Here is a 6,966-nt window from a genome sequence, read left to right as displayed (position 1 = left end):
TTAGAAAAATGGCTTACTAAGTAGATTTTTCAGTTTTAACCCTATACATTTGTGGACAAAACTGTTAGAACACTATGGGACCCTTAGTTGGGTACTGGTCTAAAAATATAAGAAAAGTATAATCCTAATGCGATTTTGGCAATTTTAGCCATGTAGGTGGAATGGTATTATACCTGGGGAAGCCAATAGACATATCCATTTGACTAAATAAGTTGGGTCTTCTCAGTTGAACATCATAATTTCTACCCAAAATAAAACCATTACCAGGGTGATAATTTTAGAGCAATTAAAGGGTCAGTCTACTGAAAACCGTATCCGTATTTTTATAAATGCCGAAGAGTTAAACCCTCTTACAATGTTATATATATCGCTCGGTTATTCTGGTGGCAGGATCTCTATGCAGTATCCAGTCAGCACACCAGTTGTAGCCATTATGAAATGAAGCGTCTTACTTAATCTGTTGGATTGTTTTATTTATGTTATAATATGGAGAACACAAATGTGAGAGTGGGAACATGCAGGTGGGTGGTAACTCAAGTTTGAAGTGAGTAAGAGCAAGGTCCTATAAAATGGAGATCTCAAGGAGTGTGTAAGAATCCAGTGAGTTATTTAGCCCATCCGGTTTCATCTATAACATAAATATCAGCTTGTGGTGGACTGACCCTTTAAAATGTAAGCAAAAATAGTTTTTTAGGAAATCATTGCTCAGCAAGTGGCCTGTGTTCTCATGTATATCTTTTATCATTTGACCCAGGCTAGCTTTTACATGTTTGGTACTTTGAGCAATTTTTCTGGTAAGTTAACTAAAAGAAATAAAGACATGGAGTTCTAAATTGGTTGCATATTCTGTGATAATGTATTTGAACTAGAATTGTGTACCCTATACTTCATCTGGTCATGCACCATACAATCTAATTGTTCAGTCTCTGTGCACTCTCCAACTCTAAACAATCCAATTAATTTATTTTCAGTCAGGTAGGCCCTCGTACTACTTGGTTGTTTGTATATCTAAAGGAGATTATACAATCAAATTGCAAAGTGTATGGTCAACTTGTGTCTGCTTTCATATATACTGCTATGGATAGACAATTGCATTATACATTCCTGCATGTTTCCACGCTAATCCTATTTAGTAAACACTAATTGTATGTATATTGTAATTGCTTAGTTTAAAACTTTGAATGAAATGTTTGCATTTTATTGAATATATAGCCTAATAAGTTGTCAATTATTCAGTGCAGGAGATTATTCGTATTCAGCAAGTTCACCGGATCACCTAAACAAAATGTTCGACTTTGCAAATGATAACAACTGGAATACTCAGCCTGATTTGTTGACATTGGAATGTTGTAGACAAGAAACATCACCAATAATCTAGAGGCATCAGAATACTATACTGTGATGTACGCAACAATTCTCAGACCTTGTTATGCCAGTCACCAGCAGATTCCTTCTTTGACATAGATAGGGGTTGCTTGTGTGTTGAAACAGGTGTCAGTTTAAAGACAGGCAAAGACTCTGGTCATAGTGTATTTTTAAATACAGAGTGCAGCAAATCCTAAACTTTATGTAGATTGTTAGATTGTGATGTCGTTTTTTGGAATGTGCTTTACCTGAAAAAATAAACAGGAATTATAATATACTGTATGTATTCATATCTACCCTTCAAGTATGTCATACAAGACTTAATGTACAGTGAGTTAACCTAAAAGTATAGTAAATATTTGTATATAGTTTTTAATATACCATAAAAAGGTTGTATTTAACCAGTAACTTCCCTACTTTATTCCAAACTATTTGACCTCAAATTCCCCTTTCTTTGTAAGGAATGTATGAAGTCTTTCTCCTGTAATGATGAGACAGCCTTACATTTGCAATGAGTATTCTAAATACCAGTTTGCACTACTCACTTTAAACCTAAAGATATTAACAGGGTTAAGAATGTTGGGGGGTGGGGGGGGTTATAGACTAATAAGTCTATGTACTTATTTCTTTTTAAAAATACAAGATTGGTAGAAATTATTATTTTTATTTAATGTATCATGCGCTAAATTGTGTATATGGATAGTGATTAGAAAAATACAAAAGATAGTTAGGCTGATTTACTAAAAGAGAATCTTCACTCAACTCAGTTAAGATTATTTCCCTTTATCTGATCAGTTATCCAGTCAATTGGTATGACATTCTCAACTCCTTTAGTAAACCATCCTCTATATCTGCTAAGTAGACATATGTAAATATGACAAGTAAATATGGGAAAAACAAATTCCTGTTCACTTTGAATACTCCATAAAGCACAAATAACTAAACAGGAATTCATTTTTCATGTGATTGGATATTTGAAAAGAATGGTTGCATGATTTATTGTGTGAAGATTCTCAACTCATTCAGTTAATCAGCCTCAAAATGTGCTTCTTTGCTATATACAGTAAACTCCCCATTATCCGGCATCCACAGGGATTGGTAGATTTCGGATAAATGTAGTTTCTGGTTGCTTGAGAGTTACTATTAAAATGAGGTCTAACTAATGCCATACCCCATACTATACCATACCATAAACTTTGTATTGACTTCATATTAATATTGAAATGCAGTAATCGAAAACAAATTAAGACAAATAGACACACTTAAAAAAATTAAGACAAATAGGCACAGGACCATTTTCAGTATAATACATGCCACCGATCAGCAGAACAGTGAGTACACAGGGAATTTTTTTTTCTGGTTAGATGAGAGTTCTGGTTAGTGGAATACCAGATAACAGAGAGTTTACTGCAGTAGCCTGGAGATGTTCTGAAGACTCTTCGTGTGCAGAATGCTTATAGAGATCTAATTTCATGCTTTTGTGATTGATTGACTGCTTTACTCAGAAGTCTGTACTGAGATGCAAATTTCAGGCATGCCATGAAAATAGGTAGAGCAGCTGCAAAGTTGTTAAATGGATAATTTGGAGATTTGCTGCTTTCACAACAACTTTTGTAAAAACAGATATACCGCAATCGGACAACCCATTGTGACACTTCACTGAGGTTACTGAGGATCCTGAAGAAGTTTGGTTCTAAAGAATCTGTCATCTGTCATGGTGGTTTGTGGTTCTTGGGTAACACTGTAACAATATTACTTTGTTCTATTGAATAAATTAGAGAACTATGGGGTAAGTGGTTTTCCCAATAGTTCTCTTTTGGGTCACGGGAGGACATATAGTAGCGTCCTCCCGTGACCCAAAGCTCAGTATATCGTGGACTATTGCTCGCTATATACTGTGAGCGCCGCAGCCTGGACGGATCCCGACATTACAGTCGAGATCCATCCAGCTGCATGAGTGACAGCTGGCTCTGCCTATTTAGTCTAGAGGAAGAGCCAGCTGTGCCCGCCCCCTCCTCCGCTCATTCCTTCACTCAGCGCTGAAGGATATGAAAGGGGAGGGGGGAATCCCTGCAGGGAGCGGTGAATGACAGTCAGCGCTCACTACAGGGAGAAGATCGAGAAGTGAGCAGATCGGTGCATGTTTCTGCTCACAGCTTCTTTGTCACAGGTCTGGTCTAACTATGAGGATGAATGGAAATCACTCACCTTATAGATCTCCTTTAAGAAAATACTGCAGGTCTGACCATCACGCTAATGACAGCAGTACTTCTTGCTGCAGGGTTTTTGCAGAAAAAGACACCTTATGGCATCAGTGATAGAAGACTGATTTTTGACATTACTTGTTTAGTTGTTTCTTTAATAAAATAAAAAATAATAGCAGGATGGTTTATAAAATAAAAGCAATGTGTTCTTTTTTTTTTTTTACATCTAAAGGAAAGTGATCCAATGGACCCCTGAACTAGTTAGCATAAGGAGATAACACGGGGACAGGTAGGTTGCATACATACTCTATCCCCACATTTATCCCAACTGGTGTACCAGTGCTATGGAAAAGACCAATAGCTTTTCCACAAAGAAATCCTATTTGTCTGACCATCATGCTATGGAAAAGACCAGTGCTTGTCAGCACCAGTCTAGTGATTTTAGGGCTACTGTCAGCATAGCAAGGGACCAGCCATAGCGATACTAACAAGGTTATTCACAAAAGGGTGAAGAGTTTGGAGAAGGCAGGAGAAGTGAGCAATCTATGAACTGGAAAGTGAGCTGAATTGGAGAATTTTTCCAAATCAGCTATTTTGGCCTAGATTGCTCACTTCTCCTCTTCTGCCTTCTCCAAACGTTAGTGAACAGCCCTGTAAATTGTGTGCTTGGTGCACCAGGTTGGTATTATTAAAGGAAGGCTGAAGATTTTGAACAAGAAAACTGCACATGGAAAATATGTGAAAACAGGTATTATTTATGGCAAAATGTGATTTAATGGAAGTTGATAGGTTAAACTAATGATTTTTACTTTTTTTAATGTTTATGCAAAATCCTTTTTAACAAAAACAAAAACAAGGTGCACTCATAACACATGTGATACATTATAAATTGCCTGCTATATGAGCTGCAAAGATTCATATTGAGAAATAGTTACACTGACAGAGGGAGGATGTGCTCTCCATAAGTGAATATGCATAGTCCCCCAAGCTGGAGTGAATTGTATGTATATCATGTTCTCCTTTAGTGAATGTAAGCTACCATTCAAACAATGTAACCCAGTGAGTAACATTACGACTTAAGCATATCAATCCCAATTAATTAAAAAGTTCCAAGAAACCAGATACTAAAAATTATTTAATGGCACCACTTCCAAAAGGTGTTAGGTAGGGCTTTTAGATTTAATCTTTTAACATAAATGACAGAGCCACTGTAAAGTAGATGTAACCTCTAAATGGATGATATTTTGTTTGCTACAGCACTGTGTATCATAAACAATTGCCATGTTTCATCCTTTTTTGCATCTCTGGCAAACCAGGCAGGATATAGTGAGGTGGACTAATAGGAACCAAACTGCTCCCCACTTAAAGTGACATTAAACCCTCAGATTTTTTAACATAAACCAATACTGTAATGTGTGCCTTACTGTAATCCATGGTTGTTTCCCTTCTCTTTGCTGCTCTTCCTTTTAAATCCTCATGTCTTCTCATGCTTGGGGAGAACTTCCCTTTTCAGCTCAGGGCCTCTTCCTGTAGTGCTGGCTCAGGTTACATGCCTATACAAACGTACACACAGACACCATGTATCCATCGCTGAGACAAGGCAGTCTGCTGCAAAACAGAAGTTCTGCCCAGCATGAGAACAGATACAGATTTAAAAGGAAGAGCAGCAAAGAGAAGGGAAACAACCATGGATTACAGTAAGGCACACATTACAGTATTGGTTTATGTTAAAAAATCTGAGGGTTTAATGCCTCTATAATTAGTGAGAAACACAGTAACAGTAAAGCCTTTAAAACAGAAGGTTTTGTTTGTCTCACTTTCGCCACAGATCCAAATAATAAGGCATTTTTAAATAGTGGACAGAGACATGAAAATCATTCCCTAATGTTCCTGCAACCAACTGTACAGCCAGAACTGCTGGTGTGTAGTACAGATACAGCCTAATATTATAGAGCAGTTTATTCCAAACTGCATACAGCTAGTTGACCATCATCAGTGGTTCTTGACGCTGGGACATAAAGGAATCATTTGCAATGCTCTGTGCTAATAAACCAGTGAATATGTGTTGATTTTGAATGGCCAATCATGTGCTAGCAAAATATTTTTTTACTTTCCCTGATTATGTTTCAATTCTTGGTTTCTCTTTACTATTTTCTGGATCATCTCCCTGCAAATTGAACAACAGAGATTATGCTGATCAATTGTCCAGGGAGTTTTTTATTACAGGCATTTAAATACACCGAAAATGTATGTAGCGCTTTACATAGTGCACATTCGCATCAGCCCCTGCCCTCAAGGAGCTTGAAATCTAAGGTCTGTATCTCACATGCATACACCAAGGCTCAATTAACCTTCCAGCATGTCTTTGTAGTGTGTGAAAAAACCCATGCAAGCACAGGGAGAACATGCAAACTCCTGGCAGATAGTGTCTCTGATCAGGATTTGAACCAGGAACCCCTAGAACTGCAAGGTACTGAAGAGGGAAACACATGATAAAATCTGATTTTTTTTTAGCTAGAAAACAGCTTAAAACCCCTAAACTATTATATCTTTTCTGAAAGCAGAGGCCCTGTAGAATAAAAAATGCTACTTGCAATTTTTTTTTGCGCAAATGTTTATCAAACCAATGTTTTTAGGATAAAATACACTAAAATTAATTTTTAGTGCACACGAGCACAATATGTTACACAATTTTTTGGTGAAAATATAAAAGATGGGCTCACTTCCAGTAAAGAGATACTAAACATGTCAAGCCTTTAAATTGTGTATGCCCGTGAAATCACAAAAAAATACAATACCTAAAATTTCCAGTCGGTAATATGTAACATGTGTGGTGCAATCGTTGTTTTTATACATAGGTGCACCCAAAGCGTGTTTGCATTTATATGTTATATGTAATGTGGGGTAGGGGACTTTGGTTTTTTGTTCTTTTTTTAGGCTTTTTTTTTACACTTAACTTCATTGCTGTCACAAAGGGGCTAACAAGGATGTGAAAGGTCTTCTTCATGGTGACATCATGGGTCTATTAGACCCTAATGCCATCTATAAACCCCTAAGAATCTGATAAAGCACATATCATGCTTTATCAGCTGCTTCTCCAGCTACAGCTGCAGGAGAAATGAAACACTGAAAATGGAAGTGATGTAATGCACATCGCTTCCGATTTCAGTGATTGGAGGGGAGATCAGCCACTGGAAGTGTGCTGTAGATGCCATGATCTTGGTGTAACCACTTCAGGTTGCCTTTTGGCATATTGCTGCCCTGAAGCAGTTAAAGTGACCCTGTTGCTAGAACAAATAATTTAAACCCAATCATAACTGTAAAATAAGTCAGTAAATGCTTACCTTTCCTGCCGCTTATACGCAGTCAAACATCCCTCCTATCCATATATATATAT

This window comes from Nanorana parkeri, unplaced genomic scaffold (genome assembly GCF_000935625.1).
Source record: "Nanorana parkeri isolate BGI_ZX_2015 unplaced genomic scaffold, ASM93562v1 scaffold1014, whole genome shotgun sequence".
Lineage (NCBI taxonomy): Eukaryota > Metazoa > Chordata > Amphibia > Anura > Dicroglossidae > Nanorana > Nanorana parkeri.
The sequence above is the reverse complement of the archived record's forward strand: the minus strand, read 5'-3'. Positions refer to the sequence as shown.